The sequence below is a fragment of the Mandrillus leucophaeus genome, unplaced genomic scaffold, assembly GCF_000951045.1.
Source record: "Mandrillus leucophaeus isolate KB7577 unplaced genomic scaffold, Mleu.le_1.0 Scaffold456, whole genome shotgun sequence".
Lineage (NCBI taxonomy): Eukaryota > Metazoa > Chordata > Mammalia > Primates > Cercopithecidae > Mandrillus > Mandrillus leucophaeus.
This window is the reverse complement of record NW_012104876.1, coordinates 1661902-1669429: the sequence shown is the minus strand read 5'-3', so window position 1 is coordinate 1669429 and position 7528 is coordinate 1661902. Positions and strand designations below refer to the sequence as shown.

At 36.8% G+C, this 7528-nt stretch overlaps 1 pseudogene across 1 annotated transcript in view; it reads right to left on the bottom strand.

Annotated features, from left to right (window-relative positions):
• Positions 1-7528, bottom strand: part of LOC105549774 — a 105021-nt pseudogene that overhangs the window by 872 nt on the left and 96621 nt on the right. The window contains exon 3 of the transcript XR_001007606.1: positions 6233-7404. The product of XR_001007606.1 is annotated as a zinc finger FYVE domain-containing protein 9-like (transcript). The remainder of the gene's footprint in view (positions 1-6232; positions 7405-7528) is intronic.

Genomic DNA, 7528 nt, shown 5'->3' with positions numbered 1-7528 from the left:
CCAGGATGGTCTCGATCTCCTGACCTTGTGATCTGCCCGCCTCGGTCTCCCAAAGTGCTGGGATTACAGGCATGAGCCACCGTGCCGGCCACTTTTATGATTCTTAATCAGAAACTCCAATCAATGAGGAAGTGGGTCCAGAGTCTGTCCTGACTCACATCCTTCCACGTGTTTTATCTCTCTTTAAACAGTGAAACTAGTAATGGGAAAAATGTCTAATTGCATCTTTTATATAGCACCTTATTATATAAAGCAATGAATTCTAAATGAAGTCAAGTGAATTCTAAACATGAAGCAATAAAGTGTTTAGTAAAACCACGAGGAACCCACAGAATGCAAAAGCTATTTATAAATAGGATTTTTGTTTCTTTTCTTTTTTTGTGGCACCTGATGTTACAAATGTGATTAATCTCACATAATTCTATCATATTTAAACTAGAAGCATAGAGTAGAACAAAGGGAAGAATACTAAATAAGATAGTGTGGTACTTAGGATGGGAACTGGAAGCTAGCAGTGGGAGGGGAGGTGGAGAGATGGGAGGAGCAGCTTTGCAAGTGGTTCATAAATAATGGCCTGCATCCCATCTGACAACATATAAAAATAAAAGAGAGTAGTAATACAGTTTGTTACTGTTTAGAAATGAAATGAAATTTTAAAACGTTTCAAATGAGCAATTTTCTCCTCACATTAGTACTCTGGGGACTGATAAGGCTTTTTCTTTTGTCTCTTCCGGTTGCCTTGAATGGTGATCAGCAATGCATGATCAGCCAAGTGGCATCAGCTCTAATGCTATCATCATATGCCAGCCAGAGGGAATGTGAAAGGGGAAATGGGATTTGCCACTGCAAATACCATCTCGATTAATAAATATCTGAGACACACCAAGAGAGAACAAAATCTATCTTCCTCTTTTTGCATGTACCATGCCTTTTCAGTTATATTAGTTGATAATAAACCCTCTTTTACAGCCTGTTGTGTTTCCACGCAGCTGACAAGCAGATCCAATCTCCCCAAAAGGGTCATGTTAATCACTGTTTCAAACAGCGATCTAAAAAAAATGCATTCTAACATGCCTTTGCAAAGGTATAATTCAAATGATTACCTCATGTGTTCCAAAGGGGAATCGGGTGCTGTCCTGTTTCCATAGCACTCAATTTCACAACATTTTGCAAAACTGCTCTGTGAGATATCTTCCTTCAAGAGTAGCAATATCACAGTCATAACTTTCTAAATTTGGGCCTGCAGTAATGACAGACTTTGAATGAATGCTTTCCTATGGTATGGGAAGGAAGAATAAGTTCAAAAAATTAGAGTTTTCTCAGCTTTAAGCTCTAAGCTACACTAAGCTGACTTGTCTTCCTTTTTACCTATGTGAAATGCTTATCCTTTGACTGGAATGGAAGGCCAAAATTCACTCTGCTTTCTGCACTGGCTGTTGTTTGAATATTTTTATAATGATTACTTTTAAAATCATAAAAGAAATAGAGAATATATGTTTTAAGAATATATGTCTTTGTGGACACATTATCCTTACCCATGATAGAATCTTGTCTCAAGGAGGCAAAATGATAGTGAAGAGACATGAGTTCAAATTCAAAGTCTGCCAATAACTAGTTTTGTGATCTATGACTTGTTATTAAACTCTTCAAGTCCAAATTTCCTGATTGGCTAATGAAAAGGTCTCTAGAGACTTCTCCTGCTCTTTAAAACAAAAGGTAGTAAATAACTTCTGGACCAAAAAAAAGGCATTTGTCTTCTACATGTTGAGTTTCCAGATGTACTCTAACTTGAAATTTAAAGATTTTTCATGTTACATGTTTGTTATTCGGGAATTTTAAAATCCAGTTTTATATTCAGTTATTTCAAATGAATTACAATTCAGTTTCATGATCAACTATTTTTACATTGTCAGGGAAAAGTTCATTTTCTACTCTTTCTTGCCTCCTCCTGTCGAAATTAAATTAAAATGAGTAGCAATGGAATCCATTTTTCTGCTCAAAAATTATTGACTTATAAAATTTTTTCTTCACCAGGATATTTTACAATATTTTCTCATTAGGAATTGTATGTATAAAAGAAAAGTTCAACTAACCTATGAAGTAAAGTATTATGATCCTTAAATATTTTGTCTTGTTGTGAAACTCTGTTCTGATAAATCTGTTCCCTCATATCTTATATATTCAACATGGCTGTTCATCTAGTTCTCTGTGAAGTGTCTGAGAACTATATCCAGAAGATCTAACCAGGAAAAGCCAGTAAGTTCCAAGAAAACAAAACAAAAATAACCTCCCAAACATAATCCTGAGCCTAGCCAAAAGCATACAAGTTTCTGAAAGCTTAAACTGTACAAAGATTTTCTTAAGTAAGTAAATGTTGCTGTTGTTATCCTTTCCTTTATGATTTCAGAGTTTTCTGAGGAAATATTCCTTTTTTAAGATGTTGTGGTTATACTCAGTTAATACAGTCTACAGCTCTCTAAATATTCTCTCTTGCATTCCATATCACAGGTCTTCAGAGAGAGATATATATATGTATGTATATAGACACACATATACATATATATATATATCTTCAGATACATTTATAGGTGTGTGTGTATGTGTGTGTATATATGTATGTGTATATATGTATATGTGTGTGTATATATACTCTTTAACGTAAAGAGCAAAAATATGTCTACGTTACATAATAGGCAAAATATGGCTGGCCTGTATTTTTATTTTTGTGCATGTAAATAGCGGCAGTTACAAAAAGCAACTTAAACTGACCATCTGAGACATCATAAAATGTGTCAGACTGTTAGAAAGCAAAGTGTAGAGTGTATTTACTAGATATGTTTGACCAGGAAAGGTTCAGTGAGTCCCAGAATAAAGGAATGCCTCTCATACAAGTCTTAAAACAAGAGCCAATCCAAATACTTTGATTGGAAGTCTGGTATGCGTGTTTATTTTTAACATTTGACTCCAAGTGCCTAAGATGTGGATGAAATATGGAATTGATTTTTCCCTTGACAAACTTCTGTTATTGTGACTTAGGTTGTAGTACTTCTTCTTTTACAAGATGCCTGTGACTCACTGGTTAGACAGGGACTCTCTTAACTTTTGGCAGTTTACTTTTGCATAATATATGCTAACTAACCAGTGTTAATTTCCTTGTTCTTCACCATGCATTAAACTTGGAGGCAAACTAGAATCTAGAGTCTTGATCTAGCTAAAAAAAAATAAATAAATAAAAATAAATGTTTTAACTGAGGATCCAGTAGTGAACAAAATAAACACATTCCTTACTGGTAAAGAAACAGCACATGCAGAAGACCTGTGGCTGGGTCAAACTGATCTGCTATAGACTTTCAGACTCTCATAATACACAGTCATGCATTGCTTAAGGACAGGAGTACCTTCTGAAAAATGCATCATTAGGCAGTTTTTGTCATTGTGTGAATATCACAGAGTGTCCTTAGGGAAACCTAGATGGTATATGGTGTGACTCTTAGGCTACGAACTGGTACATCATGTTACTGCACTGAATACTGTAGGCAGTTGTAACACAATGGTATTTGTGTATCTAAGCATTTCTAAACATAAAAAAATGTAATGCATTGTGCTATAACAATATGACAGCTAAGCTGTCACTAGACTACAGGAATTTTTCAGCTTCATTATCATCTTATGAAACCACCACCACATATATGGTCCACGTGTGACTGTATTTTGTTGTACCACTTGTCAAAGTTGAAACTTTACATTTAGGTGTGTAATTAATTAATTAATGCAGAATGCTATTAAGAGACTTCAATGATATCTTAAGGATTTTAGTCTTCACAGCTAACATCATACTTAACCATGAAAAGCTGAAAGCGGCCGGGCGCAGTGACTCACGCCTGTAATTCCAGCACTTTTGGAGGCCAAGGCGGGTGGATCACCTGAGGTCAGGAGTTTGAGACCAGCCTGGCAAACATGGTGAAACCCCATCTCTACTAAAAATACAAAAAATTAGCTGGGTGTGATGGTAGTCACCTGTAATCCCAGCTACTTGAAAGGCTAGGCAAGAGAATCACTTGAACCCAGGAGACAGAGGTTACAGTGAGCCAAGATCGTGCCACTGCACTCCAGCCTGGGCGACAGAGCTAGACTCCGTCTCAAAAACGAAGAAGAAGAAGAAGAAGAGAAAGAAAGAAGAAGAAAAAGAAAGAAAGAAAGAAAGAAAGAAAGAAAGAAAGAAAGAAAGAAAGAAAGAAAGAAAGAAAGAGAAAGAAAGAAAGGCAGGAAGGAAGAAAGAAAAGCTGAAAGCTTTTCCTCTAAGATCAGGAACAAGACAAGGATGCCCACTCTTAATTCTATTCAATGTAATATAGGAAGTCCTCACCAGAACAATTAGGCAAAAAAAAAAAAAAAAAAAACCAAAAAGAAAAAAGAAAAAGAAAAGGCATCCAAATTGCAAAGCAAAAACTTCAGTTCTCTTGGTTTGCAGATAATACACTCTTATATACAGAACACCTAAAGACGATTAGAACAAATTTAAAAATTTGGTAAAATTGCTGGATACAAAATCAACATACAAAAATCAGTAGTGTTTCCATACATTAACAACAAATACCTGAAAAATAAGAAAATAACCCCATTTACAAAAGCATTAAAAAACTTAGAAATACATTTAAGAAACAAGGTAAAATTTCTGTCTACTGAAAACTATAAAAATACTGATGAAAGAAATAGAAGAAAAGACAAATATTCCACATATGTGATTCAGAAGAATTAATACTGTTAAAGTGTCCCTGGTGCCCAAAGCAACCTACATATTCAATGCAATCTCCAGCAAAATTCAAATAATGTTTTTCAAAGAAATAGGAAAAAAAAATCCTAAAATTCATATAAAACCACACAAACAAAAAAAAACCCCAAATACCCAAAGCAATTGCAAACAAAAAGAGCAAAGCTAGAGGCGTCACACTACCTGATTCCAAAATATACCAAAAAGCTATTATAATCAAAATAGCATAGTACTGGCATAAAAACAGGCAAATAGACCAAAGGAGTAGAATAGATAGCTCAGAAATCAATCCCCACATTTACAGTCAGTTGATCTTCAACAAAGGTGCCAAGAACACACAATGGGGTAGAGACAGTCTCTTCAGTAAGTGGTGTTGGGAAAGCTGGATATCCACATGCAGGAGAATGAAATTGGACCCTTATATCTCATCACATACAAAAACCAAGTCAAAATGAATTAAAGACATAAAGGTTAAGGTCTGAACCCATAAAACTACTTGAAGAAAACAGAGAAAAAGCTTCTTGATGCTGGTTTTAGCATTTTTTTTATATTACCCAAAAAGCATAGACAACAAAAGCAAAAATAGACAAATGGGATTGCGTCAAACTAAAAAGCTTCTGTGCAGAAAGGAAACAAGCAAAAGAGTAAAGTGGCAATCTACAAACTGGGAGAAAAATTTGCAAACCATATATCTGATAAGGGGTTTATATCCAAAATTTATAGGAAACTTAAAGAATTCAATAGCAAGAAAACAACCAAATTGGAAGTAGGGCGAAGGACTCAAATAGACATTTCTCAAAAGAAGATATAAAAATGGCCAACAGGTATGTGAAAAAAATAAAAAACTCAACATAACTAATCATCAGGAAAATGTAAATTAAAACCACAGTGATATATCACTTCACACCTGTTAGAATGGCTTCTATTAAAAATATAAAAGATAAGTATTGGTGAGAATATAGAGAAAAGGGAGCCCTTGAACACTTTGATGGGAATGTAAATTGGTAGAGCCATTATGGAAAATAGTATGAAGGCTTCTCAAAAAATTAAAAATAGAACTACAATATGATTCAGCAATTCCACTACTTGGCATATATCTAAAGGAAATGAAACCAGTATGTTGATGGGATATCTGCACTTTTATACTTATTTCAGCATTATCTACAATAGCCAAGGTATGGAATTAACCTCAATGTCTGTCAACAGATGAATAGATCGAGAAAATGTGAGATTTTATACACACACACACACAAAGCCTTACAAAATAAGGAAATTCTGTCATTTGTGATAACATGGATGAAATTGAAGTATATTATGCTAAGTGAAATAAGCCAGGCAAAGAAAAACCAGTATCTTCCAGGGAGTTATAATCTTTTTGCTGGTGGAGGGTGTTGCCTCAATGTTGACTGCAGCTGACTGATCAGGATGCTAGTTGCTGATGGTTGAGATGGCTGTGGCAACTTTTAAAAATAACAATGAGTTCCATGACGACAGAGCCCTCACTGAGCTGGCAGGCCCCTCCATGGATCACTGGCACCAAGGCGCTGTCCAGATCATTCATGTACTGCGAGGGAAGGTGCTGGCCATTTCTCCCTGCTTGATAGTCGACCTGATCTGAATCAAGTGTCACAAGTAGTCCCAGTTTGGTCATTCCATCTTCCTTCAGAAGCTTCAGGTGAGGACAGAGAGCAAGGCAAAAAGCCTTGGTAACATGCTCAGTCAATCTACTGTGATCTGCAGGATCACTGAGGCAATTGTGCTGGTCATCATTTTCTAGGAAAAACACCTCTGTCCATCTGATGACTTTTCCATTTGCTTTACATTCTGATCCATGGAATATCTTCACATGTGTTATAGTCTCCATGGACTTCCCATCTATAGGACTTACGACACCCTTGCTAACGTTCTTGTCATCATCCACCCATTGGATGTGGATGTGTTCCTGGGGATCCTCTGCGTCCGCCTTCCCACAGGTGATGCTGAAGTCCTTCATCTCTCGCAGTGCCTGCCTCAAGGAATCCATGTTCTCTGCAGTGATCTGGACCATAACGCCATCTTCCACAATACTGGACTTGGCAAGGTATCCAGAAGAGGATTTCAGAGTGCCACTGAACACAAAGAAACTGGCACCAGTCACTTTTCTGGGCTGATTGTGAATACTGATAGCCTGGGTCTGATCATTTCCATCATCATTCTGCACATACACAAGATAAGAATCTGCCTTTTCATTGAAGCAGGCACCTCCTGCCAGGACATGCTCATTGGACTTGTTCATGGCTTTCATCATCTCATTTTATCTGTTGCTGGGAATTTTTATGCCAGTTTTCTAAACTTCCATATCAACCACCAACCTTGAACTGACAAGGTATACTGATAATTTCTGAACTCTGCAAGAAGATTCATGATGATATGCCCCATCTCTCCAAATAATGGCCTCTGAGATCTGACACTGAATAGTGGGCGTGGATAAAATAGATATTCAGCTCCAAGTCTCAACATCAGATGGATAGGAAACACTTTAGCCCTAGGAGTTTGCCATTTCTGGATAAGAATCCCAAAGAAGTAAGGTGGGGTTGGGAGTACTAGGTCTTGCAATGACTGGTAGGTAGATGTCACATATAAGAATCCACCATGTGTCCGGGTGCGGTGGCTCAAGACTGTAATCCCAGCACTTTGGGAGGCTGAGGTGGGCGGATCACGAGGTCAGGAGATCGAGACCATCCTGGCTAACACAGTGAAATCCTGTCTCTACTAAAA